The sequence below is a fragment of the Elaeis guineensis genome, chromosome 2, assembly GCF_000442705.2.
Source record: "Elaeis guineensis isolate ETL-2024a chromosome 2, EG11, whole genome shotgun sequence".
In the NCBI taxonomy this organism is placed as follows: domain Eukaryota; kingdom Viridiplantae; phylum Streptophyta; class Magnoliopsida; order Arecales; family Arecaceae; genus Elaeis; species Elaeis guineensis.
The window spans coordinates 10,440,799-10,460,441 of NC_025994.2; the positions used below are offsets into that span (position 1 = coordinate 10,440,799).

Sequence of the window (19,643 nt, forward strand, 5' to 3'; positions counted from 1 at the left end):
AATATAGAAGACGATTGGAAGCATGGAATGCTGTACCATGCCGAACCGATCGGTACACCCTGTACTGAGTCGGATCGATGGGAAACCAACACGGTTCGGCTGGTTCAAATGGTATACCTATGGAGGAGGGAGGAAAAGAGAGAAAGTGAGAAAGAGAGAGAGAGAGGAGAGGGAGGGAGGTGGGAGCCGTTGGAGGTCAGCGGTGGCTCGCTGCGGCCATCGGAGGGCCGCAAAAGCATTTGTGGCTCGTAGGTTCGCTCGATAGGGCTTTGAAATAAGCAAAAAAGAGAGAGAAGAGGGGAGATCACCAGAGATGGGAGCAGGTAGTGTCACGATCACGGATGCGGGCTTCGTCGAGGTCGGGAGAGGGGGTGGCGGAAGCGGCACGGGCACCATTGCGATCACAGAACAGGGGCTGTTGCCTTGTTCACACGATCTTTTTTTTAAATGAAGATCAACAGTGAAGCAGACAAACCATTTGTCGGTTTCACTGTTTAAAAAGTTCTTTAAAAAAATTAAAATCAATGAAGCCCACAAATCATTTGTCGGCTTTACTTAAGTTTTAATTTTTTTTAAAAAAAATCATGAAACAGGGATGTCGTCTTTGTTTCACGCTCGCAGTGCCGCATGCGTGGACTGCGCCATCTAATGGCCACAGCGATCAGTCGGAGACCATCCGACGGCCCCGCCCCCTCCCCCTCAGTCCTTTTCTTTCTTCCTCCCTCTCTCTATTTCTCTCTCTTTCTCTCTTTTTCTTCCCCCGATTCGTGTCGGGTGCCTTCGTCGATTCACTACCGGTTCGGTACGGTACGGAACGATATCGAATCATACCATCGATTGGCCGAAATAGCTGTTGGTACTGAGATGGCAAACCGATTGGCCGAAATAGCTATTGGTATTGAGATGGCAAACCTTGATTGGGAGCATAGCGACCATTCGATTCGGTGTCTTATATTAAGTTATCATTGATTCAGTTCACTTTTTGCTTAATAATAATATATATGTGTGTGCATTTATCATGTTGTATTTTTTGTGCTAGTACTTATTGTGTACTTGTCTCTATATAGTGGTATTCAATATGATATCTGCATCAAAGAATATTGTGGCTAAGTTAAACAAGGGTGATAAGTTGAACGGTGAGAATTATAATAATTGGCATCGAAAAGTTCAGTACATCTTTGAGGAATAAGAGGTTCTGAAGATACTTAACCATACCATGGCTAAGCCTGAGCAGGATACTTAAGCTTAACGTAAGAGAGATGATGAGGCTTACTTAGCCTGGACAAGGAAGAACAGTGTTGTTTGCATCACGTTGTTGAGTAGTATGCAAGATGATCTCATATGTGAGATCGAGGAATACAATACAGCTCAGAAAATCTGGCTTGCTTTGAGAAAGAAGTTTGGGGGTACTTCAGCTACTAGGCTGAGGAGACTCACTATCAAGTTTGACTTCTATAAGAAGTGTCCAAATAATACTATAAGGCAGCATCTTAGGGAGATGTCAAATATGATAAGGGAGTTGACGGCAGCTGGCCATATCCTCATAGATGAATAATAGGTTCAGGCTATAATCATATCGTTATCCAAGAGCTGGGAGCATATAATAATAACTATGACACATAATGATAATATAAAGACTTTTGATAATATAGTGTGTCATTTGAGTTGGAAGATGAGCATCTTGAGGCAGCTAAATCTTCTAGATTCATTTATGGTTGAATCCAGCTCGCGCAAGGCTCCTAGCTTCAAGCATAAAAAGGATTGAAAATTCTCCAAAATAGGTAAGAAAAAGGGGCAAGTATTCATACTTGGTAAGGCTAACCGATGCAAGAGAGGCATGCACGGTGGTAAAAAGGACAAGACCAAAATGTGCTGCTACAACTGTGGCAAACTGGATCATTTCGCTCGTGAATGCATTGAGCCGAAGAAGGTATGCCCTTACTCCATTATATTAAATTATGCTTATATTTGTAGTTATTGTTTGCTTACTGAATCTCATCCTGTGTGGATTGTAGACTCAAGAGCCACAGATCATATAGCTAGAGATAGAGAAGCTTTTGTGGAGTATCGTTGAATCAGTCTAGGTACTAGATGGATGTATGTAGGGGATAATTCCAAAGTTGGAGTGAGAGGTATTGGCACCTGCAAGTTGATGTTAAATGATGGTCGTACCTTACTCCTACATGATATCCTATATGCACCAGATTTTTGACGGAACTTGGTTTCTGTTATTGTCCTTCTTAGCTTAGGATATAGTTTGAATTTCTATAGTATTCATGTTGATGTGTATTTAGGAATAACTTATTATGGCTCTAGATATTTATTAGATGATTTTATGGTATTGGATGTTGATTACAGTGCTTGTATTAATTACGATGATAGTTGTTTTTCATTGATTGCTTCTTCAAGCACTGTGAATGATGATGTGAATATGTGACATGCTAGATTAGAGCATATCGGATGAGAGAGAACGAACAGATTAGCTCGAGAAGGCCTATTAGGCTTACTTGCTAAAATAGAATTGCCCACTTGTGAGCATTGTCTCGCAGAAAAATAATCAGAAAACCATTTGGTAAAGGAACCAGAGTAGAAACTCCATTGCAATTAATTCACTCTGATATTTGTGGTGCAATAAATGTGAGGGTGAGACATGGGGCCTCATATTTCATCACATTTATGGATGACTTTACGCGCTTTGGTCATGTTTACTCGATCTCTCATAAGTCAGAAGTATTAGATTGCTTTAGATGATATTTAGGTTTGGTTGAGAATCAATTAGATAAAATAGTTAAAATACTAAGAATTGATCGTGGGTGTGAATATCTATCTGAGTAGTTTAGGATATTTTGTGATGAGAAAGGGATACATCGATAATTGACTATTTTTGAAACTCTGCAACAAAATGGTGTTGCAGAAAGAAAGAATAGAACACTTCTAGAGATGGTTAGGTTGATGATGGCGCAAGCAAATCTTTCTATTTCATTTTGGAGAGATGCTCTTCTGACTACTGCCTATATACTTAATCGCGTACCCTCTAAATTGATCCCTTCTATACCTTATGAATTATGGACGGATAGGAAACTTGACCTAAGTAATTTATGACTTTGGGGGTCTGCTATCTATGTTTACGATTCTTTTCACAAATATGGTAAATTAGGTCTGAGAGGAAAGAAATGTATCTTTATAAGATACTTAGAATACTCCAAATGATGTGTTCATTAGTGAGCTGGTAGATGAAAGTTGGATTGAAATTGAATCACGAGATGTCATATTCTTAGAGAATGATTTTCCTAACAGGGGTGAGATAAATAAGAATCTTCAATTTTTCGAGTTGGAAGATCCCGATATTGGTGGCGCACCTATACAACAAATTGAGATGAATGAGGAATTGCCTCAACCTCATGGACCTAGTGGGAGTGACACATTACATTTGCATAAAAGCACTCATAAAAGTATCCCTCGCTGTTTTGACATCGAAGGGGAGGCTTTTATGATAGCTTCTTATGATGATGCTAAGCCTAAAATACTTAAAGAGGCTCTCTCGTGCCCTACAAATGAAGAGTGGAAGGAGGCGATGGATGAGGAGATGGATTTTATGAAACCAAACCATGTCTGGGACTTGGTTGATCTTCCATCGAACTATAAGATAATCAGGAACAAACGAATTCACAAGATTAAGCGGAAGGCGGATGGATCTATTGAAAGATGTAAGGCTTGCCTAGTGGCTAAAGGTTATGCCTAACAAGAGGATATAGACTATGAGAATTTTTTTTTCAGGAGTTAGGTTTGCCTCTATTCGCCTTATCCTTGCCATCGTCACATATTTAGATTTGGAATTACATCAGATGGACGTTAAGACATCATTTCTTAATGGAGAACTGGATGAGAAAATCTACATGGAGCAATCTGTAGGTTTTGTTACAAAAGGCCAGGAGCATAAAGTATGTAAGCTTCAATGATTAATTTATGGACTAAAACAGTCATCTAGATAATGGTATCTAAGATTTCATCGAGCTATAACTTATTTATGATGATCGATGAAGACCATTGTGTATATGTCAAATGTTTTGAAGATAAATTTGTGATTCTATCATTATATGTGGACGATATTCTGTTGCCTGGGAATAATAAAGAGTTTGTTGTCGTCATAAAAGAATAACCATCTTCAAATTTTGAAATGAAAGATATGGGAGAAGTAGCTTATGTGCTTGGTGTTAAAATCTATTAGGATCACTCAAGAAAGGTTCTTGCATTGATGTAGGAACCTTATATTAAAAAGATTCTAGAGTGATTTAACATTCAAGATTGCAACCCCATAGATGGATGTAGGAACCTTATATTAAAAAGATTCTAGAGTGATTTAATATGTAAAACTGCAACCTTATAGACACTCTTATAGCAAGAGGCAAAGGTCTAAACCTTAAAATATGTCCTAAGACTCTAGAAGAAAAGAAAGAAATTGTTAATGTTCCTTACTCCAGTGCTATTGGTTGTTTGATGTATGCTATGATGCGTACACGGCTCGATATTTGCTATGTTGTTGAATTGATGAGTCGCCATCAAGCTAATCCTGAAAAGTTGCATCAGAAGGCGGTCAAAAGGATCCTTAGACATCTCAAAGGTACTTCAGATTACTCCTTATGCTATTAGGAAAATGATTTGCGTGTGAATGGTTATTCAGATGCTGATTGGGTAAAAGATCTGGATGAGCGCAAAGCGACTTCAGGATGTATTTTTGCTTAACAATGGTGCTATCTCTTGAAGTAGCAAGAAATAAACATGTACAACCTTATCTACAATGGAGGCTGAGTTTATTGCTTGTTCAGCCGCAGTATAGGAGGCAATTTGGCTTAGCAGATTTCTACAAAATCTGGGTGTTGTAGTCATTGCTACAGAACCTGTAACAATTCTTTGTGATAGCCAAGCTACCATTGCATATGTGAAGGATCCTAAGTATCATGCCAAGACGAAGTAGATTGATACTAAAAATAATTTTATTAGAGATATAGTAGTACATAAGGAAGTGGTCCTAAAATATATTTTTACCTCTTTGATGATTGCGGATCTTTTTACTAAACCTATTCCTAGAGATGTATTTTTATTTCATGTTGAGTCTCTGGGATTGTATAGAGTTTAGTAAGAAATTGTATTATTAAGGATCACTATGACTTTCATGTACAATATTTTATTATCAATAAATTGATGTTTGTTTATTCAATATTAGTTTTATTTTATTAGTGAATGGAATAAATTTCTTATAAAACTAGCAGGGACACATACATTACATGTACGTCATCAAGTATAGGTCGACTTTCTCGCACAAGCAACCACCTCAGGTGTTGGAAGAGCGATCAAAGATGAGATACTATGATATTGGATGCTGTGAATGCGATATTAATAAGATACTTGTTCGACATTGAAAGAATAAATTAAAATATACAAAATTATTTGATGGGTCAAAAGTGTCACCTTGACCCGAGTCAAGATGAGGTCTACATTTAACATATGTATATACAGTTCATGGACCGAACATGATAGTCCCACAATCATGTCAGCCTGGGTGAGAGTTAGATGCGAGTACTTGATTAGGCGCTATCGATAGTGAGCTAATAACTCGGACTAGTTGCATGTGAATATGTAATATGAAGTTGCAACTGGATCAAGATTTGTATGGTGGTAATAATTAGTAAAAAGACGTATGCTTTTTTAGAGAAACCACCATAGTATGTACTTCATATTACATTTGCTTGCTTCGACCTATATGGGAAGTGAGTGATCAAATATAGTAATCCCTGCATCTTCACTGTGTGAGTTTCTTTTTGAGGTATAACATTCAGAACTAACCTCAGTTAGTGCCCTATGTGACTTTCAACTATGTTTTCAAAGTGACGGGCCAATGTTTGCTACTTTAGCATGCTTCCATTGGTGATAGAATAGTTTAGCCTAATGGGACATGTCGAGGAAAGTAGTCGGTCTGAAAGTAAGATGCATAAGTGCGAAAGGAAGACCATTATTGATTACAGTGACCACATGTATTCATCGGCCGACCAATTATGTCATCTTGATATGGCTTAAATATAATTGTGGATACATGGTGAGGAAAAAAAGGTTAAACATAGTCTTGGAGGGATTGGATATGCTTTTGACTGATGTAACAAAATATGCCTGGAGCACAGCGAGACAATTATTCTAACAATTATTTTTCTTTTGGGTAGTAGCCACTATATTTTTTCCTAACAGGTACATAGTATTGAACTCCCAGGTGCAGGTATACTCATGGGTCACACGGTTCAGTTGTTGAGTATAAATGACATTGAATTTGAATGAAAATTAAGAGTTATTTTGGTACAGATATTTTCAGATCTTATTAAGCCCATCATGTGCGAGTAAGAGATGTTGGATTTTTGATCTGGTTGGATTATCCATGATGGGCTAGCCCGACCGTGATCTAAATTCAAATATTAGAGGGATTAGTTAGAGGAGAGAAACTATCGGATAGTTTCTCCATCTCATCCTCATATTATTTGAATCATCCTCTGAGAATGTCAGATGTTGAAAAAGAAAAAGACTTCGAGAAAGATTGCTCTCTATTTGTTTTCATCTTATTCTTGCATCAAAGCATTTCAATGGTGGATTTGTTTGTGCTTTCTGTCATGATTGCACATACGATCTGAAGAGTCCTTTAGAAGTAGAAAATGCAAGATTCAACCTGCGGATCCTGAGTTTTTCAATTTTTATGGACTTTCCAAAGTAATTTCCAAAATCCAGATTTATATTGAGTTTTATTTAACATCCTCAAAAGCATTGGATCATTTTTACTTGCTAAATAATGGGGACTGACTATGTTGAAAAAAAGGAGCTAGAGCAAGTAATGGAAATTAAGGTGATGTTATCAATGATGAGCACCTCTATATGGGGCTTGGGAGGGGTTGAAGCTTGTTTGCCTTGATAGTGCCATGATGGGCCAATTTAGGATTAGGGCAGCTATGCCTGCTATGTTAGGTTGTATATTGGTGGTTGACGGCAACCTTGCCATGCTGCTGTAGGGTCTTAAGTGCCTTTGGTGATTGAAATTTGGGGTGATGCCACCATGGATAGGACAATAATAAATATTAGTAATTAAGGAAGTGTTTTTTGCTTGGGGAAATTAATGATCGATCCATTTGTTAACCATGCTTTAACTTTTAATCCTTGTGGACTATTTTTATAACAATCGATCTACAAGTAAATATCCTTGTAACTTTCAATCCTTAAAGGACAAAAATACTATTCGTATTTTTTCTCCCCCTCCCATACAGGCTCTCCGTCTCGATGTAGGCCGAAAGCTGGGAGTTTTGCTCGGCCGCCCTCAAAATCCTCATCCCAACCACCCCTCGTCACCACTGCATCGCCTCCTGCTCCTCGCCGCCCTTCCCCAACACGGACGGTGTGAGAATCCCTACGAGAAAGCATGCAGTGTCATTGTAGATCCCATTGTAAACTTCAAAGATCTCGATCACAACACGGTCCATGGCTTCGAGGATGAGGCCCGTCTCCATACCGCCGGCGTAGGGGCGGATTTGCATCAAGAGGTGGAGGGCTTGGAGCCTCTCGAGCTGCTGGAGATCACAATCAGAGTCTTTGGAGCTCTCGTTGTGATCCCCTATGTCATATGATGGGAGGCGGGGGCGGAGGTCAAAGAAGTGGAAGTAGGTGCAGACGGAGGCAAAGAAGTCGGAGGCCGGGGAGGGGAGGAGAGGTCCCGGACCCATTCGATGTAGTTGACGCCAGGTTCTAGCCCTTGGAGTCACCCCCTGTGAACTTGTCGGTGGAGACGATGGTGAAGGCTAGGAAGAGGAGAGGAAGGACGGGTGTTGCCATCGCCATTTGCTGTCATGATGCTTCTATTCTCTGAGATGAAGACTGTGAAGTATTAGGGATCGAGTAAGAAAAGTAGTTTCTGCCTCTCTCTATCTTGTCTGTTCTCTTTGACGACCTATCCTCACCCTGGTAGAAGCCAGCAAAGGCACATGGGGAGTGGATGATTTTTGAGTTTTTTTAATAGAAAAGCCCAAAGGGCAGGGTGGGGGCTATCAATTGATTTTGAAAGTATCTCATGTGGTCTCGGGAAATGTGTTGGCTTATGATTTTGCCGGTAAATGTGTGGATGATGGGTAGTGCACGGATTAGTATAATTTTTCATTTTACGTGGCCTACAATAGATGGTAACATGGATGAACAAAAATTGATGTATAGCTCATAAGTATCTATGTTAATATATAAGTACAATTAGATATTAAATTACCAAGCTAATATTTGGTAGATCTTTTTATACAATTTTTTGCCTTGATAGGAGATTGCAGAAACTTTTCATATGCACTTTCAGGCATTATTTTCTTTATAGGTTCATGCAGGTGGTGAGGGCGAGGACGACCTAAGGAGGGGTGACCTCATAGATGAGGCTGGAGATGATGTCGATGCTGGCGCCTAGGTCTTTAAAGAAGGCCAAGGTGTTGAGGGTTTGTTGGTCATAGCCCAGGATGGTCTTGATGTCGTTGGAGTAGATGCCGAAGATGTAGATGCCATCGGAGTTAAATTACCACTGCACATGGTTAAATTAACATGGTATATAGTTGAATTAACACCGCATATATTTAAATAAAATATGGTATATAATTAATTTGCTATTGTAAAGTTACATATATGGTACATAGTTAAATTAACATGATACACAGTTAACTAAATAGTTAATTTACCACTATACATAGTTAAATAAATATGATACATAGTTAATTTGCTATTATATATAGTTATATATATATATGGTATGCAGTTAAATTAATATGGTATACAATTAAATTAACATAGTACATAGTTAATTTGTCACTACACAGTTAAATTAACATAGTACACAGTTAATTTATCATTACACAATTAAATTAATATGTTACGGTTAAATTAACACTGTATAGTTAAATAAATATGGTATATAGTTAATTTACTATTGTACACAGTTATATATACATGGTATACAGTTAAATTGCCATTACACATAGTTAAATTAATATGATACACAGTTAACTAAATATGGCATAATTAATTTATCATTATACATAGTTAAATAAATATGGCACAGTTAATTTGCTATTGTAAATAGTTATATATACATGGTACACAGTTAAATTAACATGATATATGGTTAATTTAATCATGCACCATGTTAATTTAACTGTGCAATGATAATTTAACTATATATCATATATATATAATTGTGTACAATAGCAAATTAACTATGTATCATGTTTATCTAACTGTGTATAGTGTTAATTTAACTGTGCAGTTGCAAATTAACTGTATATTATGTTAATTTAACTATGTAGTGATAAATTAACTGTGTACCATATTAATTTAATTGTATACTATGTTAATTTAACTATGTACCATATATATATAACTATGTATAATAGTAAATTAACTATGTACCATATTTATTTAACTATGTATAATAGTAAATTAACTGTTTAGTTAATTGTGTATCATGCTAATTTAACTATGTGCAGTGGTAATTTAACTGTATATCATGTATATATAATAGTGTACAATAGCAAATTAATTATATACTATATTTTATTTAACTGTGCAGTGTTAATTTAACTGTATATCATGTTAATTTAACTGTGCAGTGGTAATTTGACTCCGACGGTATTTATATGTTCGGTATCTACTCCAATGACATTAAGATCATTTTGGGCTATGACCAATAGACCCTCAACACCTTGGCCTTTTTCAAAGATCTGGGCGCTAGCATCAGCATCATCTCTGGCCTCATCTGTGAGGTCACCCCTCTCTGGGTCGTCCTCACCCTCACCGCCGGCATGAACCTAGAAAGAAAATAATGCCTAAAAGTGCACATGAAAAGTTTTTGCAGTCTCCCATAAGGCAAAAAATTGTATAAAAAGCTCCACTCAATATTAGCTTGGTAATTTAGTATCTAATTGTACTTATACATTAACATAAATACTTATAAGCTATACATTAATTTTTGATGATTCATATTACCATCTATTGTAGATCATGTAAAAGGAAAAATTATACTAATCCGTGCGTTACCCATCATCCACACCTTTACCAGCAAAAAAATAAGCCAACACATTTCTCGAGACCACATGAGATGCTTTCAAAATCAACAGTCCCCACACCTGCCCTTTGGGCTTTACTATTAAAAAAACTTAAAAATCATCCACTCCCCATGTGCCTCTACTGGCTTCTACTAGGGTGGGTGAGGTCGTCAAAGAGAACAGACAAGAGAGAGAGAGAGAAGCAGAAACTGCTTTTCTTACTTGATCCCCAATACTCCCCAGTCCTCATCTCAGAGAATGGAAGCATCACGGTGGTGAATGGCGTGGCCGGCGAGCTTCCGAGATCGAAGGAGAACTAGCAGGAGCGATGCATAGCTAGGGTACCCCAACCAACATGATGCCGCCTTCTCCTTGGCCGGCGAGTAGGGGAACCCAGCTATGGTGGCATTGAGGGCGGCCGCGCTAGCGAAGACGGTGGCATCATCGTTGATGGAGGTGGCCACTGCAGCAACGGATGTGGCATCTCGCAGTCCCATGATGGTGGCCATGGCCATATTCCATTAAATAGGGGAGGGGGAGGACGTGCTTCTCGCTCCCAGATCTAAATTCAAATTGAATTGCTCGTGTGTTGATGCTCTCATGGAAATTCTTTTATGTAAAAGGAAAGGGAAAAATGAAGGAAGAAGGAAGAAAGACGAAGGTAAGGGTAAGTTGGATATTTTCTAAAATAAAATGGTGCCAAAAGGATGTCTTATTATGGTAAGGCTAAAGGAGGGACCGGGAGTTAGAGTTTTGGATAATAAGGATTTTTTGTTAGAGCGGCATCAAAAAGGGCATCGAGAATTAAATTTCCATTTTTCTGCTTATTTTTCATTTTAACATCCAAATGTAAATGGTCAATATATTCCTCAAAAGCATTGAATCATTTTTACTTGCTAAATACTAGTGACTAACTATGTTGAAGAAACGAGCAAGGGCAAGTAATAGAAATTAAGGTGATATTATCAATGATGAGCACCTCTATATTGGGCTTGGGAGGGGTTGAAGCTCATTTGTCTTGATATTGCCATGATGGGCCAGTTTAGGATTAAGGCAGCTATGCCTTGCTACTGGTATGTTAGGCTCTATATTGGTAGTTGATGGCAACCTGTTGTGCTGCTGTAAGGTCTTAAGTGCCTTTGGTGATTGGAATTTGGGGTGATGCGACCATGGATAGGACAATAATAAAAATTAGTGGTTGCAGAAGTGTTTTTTTCTGCTTATTTTTCATTTTAACACGCAAATGCACCCCCCCCCCCTTCCTGGCCCGGTGAAGAAAAGAAGATAAAAATAGTAAATCCATGTTGAAACTATTACTCCACTAACTCAAATTATGATCCAATCGGAGAAAAGGAAGATTTTTTTCAACCAACTCAAGTCGTATCTCTTGAAAGAAAATTAAAAAAAGATGGAAGAATTGCGGAAAAGGGCTTAAGTCCTCTATTCTTTCATTGATTAATTCTCCACACATAAGTTAAGGTATATAACTCCTATCTATAATAGTGAGATCTTCTCTTGCACAATTTGAGTGGAATTCCTGTTCTTAGTTTTTAGAAGAACTTCCTAATTTCTAAGACATTCGTCTTTGAACAAGTTGGATCGGATTCCTCTTTCTTGTTTGAATAGAACAACTCTCTAAAAACAACATGATTAATATAAAAAATCATGAAAAAAAATAAAATTTTATAGGGGATAGATCTCGACTTTTACAACAACTTTGTCTTCCATTGCTCCGTCTTTATGTATTAGAAGATAACCTTCAGTCACTATCTTTTTCAGAAAGAAAAGTTTCATTTTGACCAATCTATTTCAAGACTTAAATAATGAAATTTTAGCCTGATTTAGCCTCCTAAGAGATTGGCTCAAAGTTATAGATCATGAAAAGATATCCATTTTTTTTAAAAAAAGATCATCTCAATCAGATATTATATGATCAAGTTATGGTTTTCTGAAATTTGGCATGCGATTTGGCTTCTTGATTGGGAGATCTTGCTCCCGAATCCTATCTAGCTCTATTTGTAGTGGCCAAAATGATCTACATCAAGTCTTATGACTTTCCTAAATACCTATGGTGATAGTGGTCAACATTGAGTCTAATGATCTTCCTAAATACTCATAGTGATCAAAGTGATGCCCATCAAGTTTGGTGATTACGAATACTCATAGTGGCTAAAGTGGCCCACATTGAGTCTTATGATCTATCTAGATCAAATTGGTATGGATTTTTATTAAGCACTAATCTTAAATTTGATTCCCTTGCTTGCTCTTGGAGTCTATCTTTTTGTGCCACCATCATCAATAATATATTTGTGAGTTTTTCCTTGAGATTCCGGATCTTTACTAATCATGAGAGGGCTATTACTTTTTGCGAGTACATGATTTTATATATAAAAAGTAATACACTGCAAGCATCTCCTTCAAGTGACATATTATATCAAAAATTTTTCCTTCTCATTTTGGACTGAAATTTTTAGATTTGTTTCAATTATTGTCATCATTTTCCAGACACATTTGAGAAATATGCCTTAATTGATTGAAGCAAGATTTGCCGTATCATCCTGTACTGTCTGGTATGAGGCATACCATACAGTATTAGTATCATACATATACAGCATGCCATACTGTACCGTCACTATCGTATCAATACCGAATCGTGTACCAATACTATAATAGGATGGTATTGATATGAGGTCTGGTATTGAGATGCGAACTTCGAATCAAAGTATAGAATTTCAAGCATGGTTCGCCGTACCGGGCTGAACCGCCCGGTATGGGGTGTACCGAGCTGGATCGGTCCCTTACCGGTCTGGTTCGGACCTTTTTTTTCGAATACAACCCCGAACCGCACCAAACCACCCGGTTCGGTGCGGTTCGGGCCCATACCGTCTGGAATCGAGTGGTACAGCTCGATTCTGGACCGATTCGGGATGAACCGAACTGTATCGTCCAGGAGAAGGGGGAGGGGGGAAGGTGGGGGCCTTTCCACATGGTTAGAGGGAAAGAGGGGGAGAGAAATGGACGTGGCCCACTTCACATGGGGGGAGGGCCTGGTGCTTCAATAAGCACCAAGCCTTCAGTGTTCTTTGAGAGTTCTCAGAGAACACCCATGGTTGTGAGCAACTTAATCGTTGAGACCTCCAAAAAATTAGAAAAGAAGGTAAAATTTTATGAAATTGGAGGAGTGATTTGAGAAGAGGCTGATCTTTGGTCGGAGATAAGATAATCTGTTATTTTGTTAGTAAATATTTTTTTTTTATTTTTGTTGTTAGAAATAGGATAAAAATGAGATAAAATAAAAATAGAAGAAAATCATGCCAAAATCTTATGATTTTGGTATGATTTAATTATATGTGATAGATCTTTGGAAGATCTACACGATGACATCAAAATTGATAATTTTTATTAATTATATATTTTTTAAATATTTTTAAATATTTATTTATTTAAAAATTAAAAAAAATTAAATTTTAGGAAAAAAAATAGAGTTTGGAAATCATGTTTAGAATGATTCAAGCTACTTAAATCTAATTTCAATTTTTTTTAAATATTTAAAATTAAAAAATTATTTTTTTAATTATTTAAATTAAAAAAATTAATTATAAAATAAAAAATATATAAAAATAGTGTTATATTTTAGTTAATTTAAAAATATTATTTGAAGCATATAACATATTTATTTTGAATTTATAAGTTTTAAAATAATTATTAAAATTATTTTAAAATTATATATAATTATTTTAATTATCATTAAACTATCTTATTTTGTTATACTTGCATATATTTTAATTATATATATACTGCGGATGATCTTGCACATGGAGTAGGGTCCATGGATGTACTAGATCATCCCGCATTATGGATCCTATTATCTACAGCCACCTTATGATTCATATGCATATGGTGCATCCGAGGTATCATCTTTTAGTGGTTACTACCCTATGCAGTCAGAAGCATCTTACGGATCAGATTTTGCTACTGACATATTTAGATGGGCTCCTCCACAACCGTACCATCATCTCGAGGATACTTCTCAGAGTCAGAATTTTAGCGAGAGATCTGAGATGTCTTACAATATAGAGAGGATGCCTTATGGGATGATGAATATTCGAGAGTACGGTGCAGCTTGGCTAGAGGGTTGGACTGATATCCCTTCAGACTATGTTGATGATCCAGACATCTACGAGCGTCACAGATACTCAGCAAGAAATTAAATGCAGAGTACATCTTAATGTTCGTATATCAGTTATTGCGCTTTGTACTTAAATATTTAAATATATTTTAATACATATTTTATATATTTTTTCTTTAATTTTAAGATGACATAGTTGAAATATAATATAAATAAATATATGTTTGAAATTTTGGATTAAGAGTCTTTGTACCGCAACCTAACTCCAAATTGAACCCAAATATGTCAATAATATGTAATATAATGCCATATTAAAATTGTATTTATCAATTATTAACTTTAAAAATTCAAAAATAAATTTAAAAATCGAAAAAAATATTGTGTACAGGTATTGGACCGGTACGCCTAGGCGTACCGTGTGTCGGTACGGTATGGTATGGTACCGGTACCATACCGTACCGGTCCGGCACCGGCACGCCGTCCGGTACCGGTACAGTGAATCTTGATTTCAAGTATAGCAATTTCACTCTTTCTTTCCTCAAACCTTCAGGGTTCCTTGGGATATCTCTTGTGACAATATTTCTAGCTTTAACTAGCCTAGGAAGGTAAGTTATGACACTTGCATGGGTTGTTGATTTGTTGCCTTTTTCTCAATTCCAACACAAGACTAGAGTTTGAGACCATCTCATGTTGAATAGGAGGTCTAGGATTTGGAGTTTTATTTTGCAGCAAGAACCTTTCCAGAATCAAAAACCTGTATAGAGAGCCAATTTATAGAACTACTTAGTTTGCGATTCCATTGAGTCCTTGCATTGCTACAGGTCAGGAAACATTAATAGAAGGGTTTTGTAGTCCATGAGTAAATCCAGCATGCTCTTCCATCCATTCCTTTGTAATTTCTTATTGGATCTGTTTGATCATATCCTGTTGATGCATTCATTTTATATAAATAGTTCCTCCTAAGTTTGTAGAAGCAAACTGTTCATGCCTCCTATAGCTGATTTCAATCTAATAAGTGCTGAAAAAACCATTGCAAGTTTTCAATTCCTTCCAGATCTTAGTTTGAAGTTAATCCAAGGGAAATTTCAGCAGGATGTCCTTAACAGGGTGACCAGATGGAAGAGAAAAAAAAAAGGTAAGAAATAGGTGCGTTAATGCAAGAAGTAGGAGATTGAAGGGAAAGAGAGAGAATTTGGCACTCAAGGCTCCAAAGAAAGAAGAAGGCTGCTCCTCCTCTTCCAAAATTTCCATAAACCCTATGATAGTATTGAGTCCTCTTTTATATCCTTCCCTCTGGAGGTTGGAGTAGGATAGTATGGGAGAATTTAAAGAAAGAGGTAGGATGGGACATACAAATACCTCCATGGCTTGGTTCCACCAATTGCACCTCTTGCTCTCTTCTCTCATCTTATTCTAGTTGGCTGGTCCCCTAGTGGATTTAAGGGACCCAAACTCAAAACCAAGGTGTTTTGATGCTTAACGAGTTGCCAAATGCAACTCACCTGAGCCCTTAAATCTTGAAACTAGATTTTCTAATCTCAACTGCACATTTAAAAAAAAAAAAAATGGCTGACAACAGAAAGTAGAACCTGATATACTGAAGTTAATCAAAGTTTAGCAGTCTGAAGCTTCAAAATCCCAATTACATCATCTCTTATTTGCCTAGACTTCTCTGGAACCTTGAGGCTTGCTTTTAGCTTGCATGAGCTTAAACTTATAAGATAGTTCTTCATAGTAGAAAAATGGCCATAAAGATTTCGTGACCAGTTCCTTCCTTTGTCAGTTTTCCTTGGCCAGAACTTTTATACCCTAAAATGAAGGCTGCTGTTAGTTGATTGTCGGTTGTAAAACATTCTTAAATTTGATGGCTCTTTGTTTTTAAAACTTGATATATCTTTCTTAGGTGTACCCTGTTGATCCTATGGTCGAGCAGCTTGTTCGAGTGATGGTGGTGTTTCAGACATGAGGATCATCACTTGATCTGTGAAGCCAGTCCCATATAGATGGGATAAAGCTTAGTGGTTATGGTCAAGATTGAGTTGATGATGCGAGTGATGTGGTGTGGTTGATTGAGTATATCATATAATATTGAAGCATGATTGCATATTACAACTGTAATCTATTTGAGAAGATTAGAAATTTATGTTGTTAAATGTTGAGCAATATGGGTAATGTGGCAGCTTAATGACATGAAGTTGAGAGTTAAGCAAGGGATATAGAAGATGATACACTACAAGTATGAATGTGACAAGGGAAGAAAATGAAAACAGTTGAGCTGAAAATCTGGTAAGAAGTGAGGTTAAGGGAGATTAGGGAACCAATTAAGACTTCTGTTGAGAGCTGAGACACAAATGTATAGAAGATGAATGTTATGACAGATAATACCTTAAGGGCATGTTTGGTTGGAAAAAATTAGATCTGGAATAGGAATCGGAATGAGTGACTCCCATTCCAGCCATTTGGTTTGGGGGGAGTTCCACTCCAATTCCAATTTCGGGGTAGAATGGGAATGGTTCAATTCCTGTCAAATCCAATCCAGACTCTCCCTAATGGATTGAGATCTCATTCCGATGGAATCAGGTATAAAACAAAAATAGAGAGATGGAGATGGGGATGTCGACAACGACAAGGTTGGTGAGGTTGGCAAGGTGGGAGAGCCAGACGCCGGTGAGGCGGCTGAGGGAGGAGATGTAGGAGCGGAGGGAGGAGGCGAAGGGGGTGGGTAGACGGCGTGGGGCGGGAATGGGGCAATAGAGGAGGGAGAGAGAGTGAAGGGTGGAGAGGGTGTTGAGGGCAGTGAAGGAGAGGTCGACGTCGGGGGAGTAGTTGGCGAGCCGGAGGGAAACGAGGTGGCGGAATGGGGTGGCATTGTCATGTGGGGAGGGGAGGGCGTAGGGGTCCCGGATGGTAGAGATGCTGATCGATTGGAGGGCCGTCAGTTGCCGAGGATCCAGAGTCGATCGACCGCTGCGGGTGACTGGAGGGGCGGGGCCCCGGGCGATCGGAGGGGCGATTCCCTGGGCGGCTGGCGAGGGTTTTAGGCTCGACGAGGGGGAGAAACGAGAGAAAAAATAAAAAATAAAATAAAAAAAAATAAAAAGATAAATAAAAAATTTTAAATATTAAATTATTATCATTATTGAATTATTTTTTAAAAAATTTAAAAATATTATTATTATGTTTAATTTTTATTTAATATCAATTTTTAAAATTAATTTTTAAAAATTTTAGTTAAGAATAAAAATAAAAATTTGAGTTGACTCCGATTCCTACATTTGTATGAACCAAGCAACAATAATGAAAATCATCCATTCTGATTTCGATTACGAACCAAATGCTTCGGGGGATTTGGTCATTTCGATTTCGATTCCAAGCCATTCCTATTCCCATTTTGATTCTGGTTACGAACCAAATGCCCCCTAATATGTTATCGCACTCAGGATTGGCTCTACTTGATCCATGATTTGATGATCTCAAGTTAGTTTACCACTTGCTAATTGGTTGGTACGCCTGCTAAATTTTACTCATCTTCAAGATTGGATGTTTACGATTTGACCTGCCAAATGCTCATTGTTAATATACTAGGTATGGTACATTGATTTATTTGAAGTACACGTCCACCGATGACCCTCATCTCTATTTCTTTCATCTATACTCATGTTCCCATACTATTTAGGAGGCGTTTGGTTCGTAATCGAAATCGGAATGGCTTAGAATCAGAATCGAAATGGTTAAATCCCCCGAAGCATTTGGTTCGTGATTGGAATCGAAATCAGAATGAAAAATTGAATCCATAGAGTAGGGATTGAGTTCTATATAGATTGACCCATTTCCATTCCATCTCAGAATCGGAATCGGGATGGGACTCCTCCCAACCAAACGGTTGGAATGGGAGTCACCCATTTCGATTTCGATTCTAGACTCCCACTCCCTCCAACCAAACACCATTTTATATTCTAGAATCTAGTTTTAACTTTTTAATAAAATTTTTCTTTATATTTGGATGGTACTTTATAATTGTGCGGCACTGCTTGAGTGGTTCCCATTTCAGTCTCTGGGATTTTATCATATGCGACACTTCCTTTCTATCTATCCATTTTATTGGAAAACCTAGGAAGACAGAATAGTACCCTAAGGGGAACTCTACTATCTAATACTACCATGTTTGATTTCATACATATTTTTGTTCAGAATATGTTGTCCACTTGCACCATGTTGGTCTCATTGCTTACTAAATGTTGACTTTTAATAAAAATCAGTTGCCAGTTCTCATTGCCTGGAGGAACACCTATTAAATTATCAAGCTATTATTTGTAAGGAACTACTATATGCAATAGATCATATAGTGGAAACTTAGATGGACATCTATATAACCATCATTGTAAGGTGCAAAATTTATTGTAAACAGGTGATTCTTTATTTGGATCAGAAGCTGCAGTTTAAGTAAATAAAAATTCAACAAAGAATAAGTACAGAATATTCCAAGTTATTTTTTTTCAACATTGCCTCATTTCGTAGTTAACTTTTTGCAGTTTATAATGATGGCACACTTTGTATGGACATCATCCAGGATGCCTGGTCACCCTGTCACAATGTTTGCACAATTTTGACTTCAATCCAGGTCAGTCTTCCTGCCTTATCACTACCATCCACTCAAGAATCCCTTGCCAACATACATTAACATACATTTGTGGGCCCAGTGATGAGTAAACACCTTCTTGCGGTCACTTCTCACTGACCCAAATCCAGCAAGCCCTGCAAATCCTGAGGCTGCGCACATGTTTCAGCATGACATTCAAGCCTATAACAGGTTTGTATAAATTACAACTTGTTTTCTTTGGCCACTAAAGTCTTAAATTACTATTTAAGGAATTGAATGGTACATAAACCTTGTTGTATTTTGGTGAATCTGACCACAATCTTGCAGGAAAGTGCGGCGCTGTGCCCGCAAGTCCATCGAATCTTCATAGCTTCCAAGGTCCAGGTTCTGCAAGTCATTTTGTCAAGTGAGATTAGATTGGGTCATATTGTTTACCATTTGCAGCTTTAACATCAGATATCATTGTCAAGCGTGGTTTCAAGCTGAACTCCTTTGAAATAAGAATTATGATTAGTCTGTTGGGATTCTTAATAAACTTCTTGTTGCTCCAGGTAAACAGTAACTTTGATATATCATGTCAGCTGGTAGTTGCCCTCCTGATCTTAATAGAAATGTGAGTTGTATGAAATCCGTATCTTTGGTATGAAGTTTTACTTTTATGTAGATGCTCAAATCAATGTTAAAACACGGAAGGCAGGTCCATTGGGCAGGCTGGCTGGCTTTTCCTGTTGCGTTTGAGCCTGACCTGAGAAGACTTGGGCTTGGGTTTTAGAGACCAAATACAAACCATACGTGGTCTAAAACCTAATTTAGAGCC

At 37.5% G+C, this 19,643-nt stretch overlaps 1 protein-coding gene across 1 annotated transcript in view; it reads left to right on the plus strand.

Annotated features, from left to right (window-relative positions):
* Positions 1-18,847, plus strand: part of LOC105061122 (uncharacterized) — a 67,944-nt gene extending 49,097 nt beyond the window's left edge. The window contains exon 4 of the transcript XR_012138350.1: positions 18,759-18,847. The gene's annotated coding sequence lies outside the window, so the exon portion shown is untranslated. The remainder of the gene's footprint in view (positions 1-18,758) is intronic.
* Positions 18,848-19,643: the final 796 nt, after the last annotated feature.